This window comes from the organism of the source record quoted next, unplaced genomic scaffold (assembly GCF_019419815.1).
Source record: "Pyrus x bretschneideri cultivar Hongxiangsu unplaced genomic scaffold, Pyrus_bretschneideri_v1 Contig106, whole genome shotgun sequence".
Taxonomy (NCBI): Eukaryota; Viridiplantae; Streptophyta; class Magnoliopsida; order Rosales; family Rosaceae; genus Pyrus; species Pyrus x bretschneideri.
Genome location: NW_025999398.1, coordinates 600,071 through 603,240, shown reverse-complemented (window position 1 = coordinate 603,240; position 3,170 = coordinate 600,071). Strand labels below are relative to the sequence as shown.

General features: G+C 37.6%; 1 pseudogene; it reads right to left on the bottom strand.

Moving 5' to 3' along the window:
* Nucleotides 1–2,832: 2,832 nt before the first annotated feature.
* Nucleotides 2,833–2,943, bottom strand: LOC125471289 (annotated as a pseudogene).
* Nucleotides 2,944–3,170: the final 227 nt, after the last annotated feature.

Here is a 3,170-nt window from a genome sequence, read left to right as displayed (position 1 = left end):
CAGAAAAGATGTGAAGTGTTAAGAAATGCAATTCGGCCATATTGGGTGATTCTAAACAAGGCAAAATCATTGAAGTCAGCTATGTGTGTTCCAACACCAAAACATGCATTCACATGCATGTCACAACCTTGGCCGTGTGTTCCCATATCATCCCATCATTTTATGCAATTCTAGCACCAAATCAGATTCCTCACAATCTGGCTGTGCATTCCACTCCTTGTCCATCTCCCTTTTGCGCCATTAACACCCATTTCCATCACTTAATTCATTTCAGCCATTTTGACACCAACAAACACAATCATTCCATGCCGTGCACTCCCATGTGATTGCAAGTCAGATTATGCATTCCATTACCTTTCTACACTTCATCTTTGCAGAAATACACATGCACCTCAATTAAATAAACCCTAAGCCTGCATATTTCCCCTTTGTCCATGCCGTGTGTTCTTTTTCCCCTTTCCAGATTTGTACAAAGCAATTTCTGGTGGTCCAATTCACCTTTGCAGGTTCCACTCACTTGTTGCAGCAAGGGCACATGCTTCTTTGAATACATTAACCCTTACTTGCAGATTTTGTCCATACCATGCGTCCACTACCTCAGAAAACCATCATTCCATCACTTATGCTCTGCCATCTGAGTTAAACAAATTCCAGATCCAATCTGAATGTTGGGGACACATTCCTTTCTATAAAACAAGTCTCACTTCACACAAGAGGGTTCCGCATTTTTTCTCTTATTCATTCAGTCCATTACACACTTAACCTCTCCCATTTTCACTCCATTCTCTGTCCATTTCTGTCCCAAGGGCAGAAACCATTCAACCAAGCCAATCTAGTTCATCCGCACCACATTTGGAGAAGCAACACCAAGGGACTCTTCAAGGACTTCAACATCAGTTTTGCTTCAAGGGTTTCTCCTTCTTAATTCTATGTTCACTCATGTTATTTATTTTTATGTTAAACCTTTGTAAACATGAAGTGTAACTAATCTTCCTCTAGGGATTCGATGTAACCTTGCAAAGTTTGCCATGTAATTAAGTTAGAATGCTCAGTTTGTCCATCTATTTCTTGTTTCATTCTCTGATTTAATGGTGACTTAGTGTGTTGATTTTAATGTTTGATCATCATTTGAATTAATCACAAAGTTGTGTAGCCAAGATTAGAACACACATCATGCATAATCTTGGTAGATATGTGAATGAATGAAGGGAATGTTTAGCACACATCCTGCCGAGTTATTCCCTTTAGTTTTATGAAAGTTTCTTGTGCATTACATACTCTAGATTATGAACCAAAGTTGCACATCACAATTAGGTTCATGATTAGAGACATTTGATCAAATCCACACATCATATGGTTGATCATGTCCAAGTGAAACAAACTCAAGAAATAGGTAGATGAATGAGTACAAACTAACTTAACAAACATGGACTTAGTTGAGCAATGGTGAAACCGAATCCCTAGCTTCATTTCCATTGATACTATCCCAATATATTAGTTGTTGATTCATTGATTTGTGTTTATTTCATTTTCTTATGCTTTCAAGTTACAACAACAAATCTGCCTATTTAGACTAGTTTGATTCATTTCCAAATCTGCCTATTTAGACTAGTTTGATTCATTTCATAGAGTTCTTGCAAAACAAGTAATTACATAGGTCCAATTAGTCCCTGTGGATTCGACACCCTTGCTTGTGCCATTATACTAAATATATTCAAGCATTAGGAAGGAAATATAAATCAACAAAAATGGCGCCGTTGCCGAGGACTGATTTCAGTCCCTTGTAATTGCTTGTTTGCTTGTTTGCTATTTTGATTAGTGTCGAGGTTCATAACTTGTCGAATTGATAACTGGAAGTTGATTTAAGTTGCATATATTTCATGTGTGGAAAAGAATCCCTTAGCCATTCCATTATCCATTGGTTTACATCAATTTGCTTTACAATCTGTTTTCTTTATAATCTGTCCATTTAATTGAATTTCGTCCAAATACAATTTCCCCCCATATTTTGTTAAGTCTTAGGCTTAGAATCTGTCTTATCTTGTGTTTTGAAGCATTTTGAGTCAAGCCCAAACCTAATTTTCGTCCAAAGTTGAGTTTAGTGTCAAAACTGCCCAGTTTGTGTTTTTAGGTAGTTTTGAGAGTTGTTAGCTTGTTTTGAGTCTTGTGAATCTGTTTTGAGTCCCTTGAGTCCTTTCAAACGTTTTTAAGTTTATTTTTTTTCATTTCATTGTTGTTTGCTAGTTGATCTTCATTCACACTTGTGCTATTTTATTTCAGGTAGTATATGTCAAATAGACTTGTTGAGTTAGGCCAAAGAATTGAACGGTTAAAGGGCCACACTTTGGACAACTTTGTGCCATCAAGTTCATCCTTTATCCGTGAGGAAGAGGAAAGGATTTCACCTAGTTCAACAAGTAAAGGATCTGAGCAATTTAATTGGGAAAGAGAGGAAGAGATGGCGGGCAACCAAGATGAACTTAGAGCTTTGGAGGACTTTGCTCAACCAATCATACCAAATTCACCTTCATGCATCTTGCTGCCCACAGAAGCTAGAAACTATGATCTTAAATCTTCACATTTCCATATGTTTCCTTCATTTTATGGCTTACCTAATGAAGACCCTTTAGCTCATATTAAAGAGTTTTACAATGTTGTGAGTGGTTTACCTTTGCAAGGAGTAAGTGAAGCAAATTTGAGGATGAGAGTGTGTCCTTACACCTTGAAAGATAAGGCCAAGAGTTGGTTGATGACTCTAACACCAGGTTCCCTCACCACATGGGATGCCGTGGCTAAGAAGTTCTTGGAGAAGTTCTTTTCCACTCAAAAGACAGCCACATTAAGGGGACAAATCTTCAACTTCAAGCAAGATGATGGAGAACCTTTCAATGAGTGTTGGGAGCGTTTTAAAGGCCTTTTGTTGCAATGTCCACACCATGGGTTACCTTTTCACTTACAAATGCAAATTTTCTATGATGGACTAACCCAAACTTGTCAATCAACTGTTGATAATGCAGCAGGTGGAGCATTGAAGAAAAAGAATGCTCAAGAGTCATATAACATTTATGAGATGTTGGGGTCTAATGCTCAACAGAAAGATTTAAGGGGTAAGAAAGTTGGAGTCTATGAAACAAGTTCTAATCATGAGCTTTTGTTGCAGGTAGCTAACC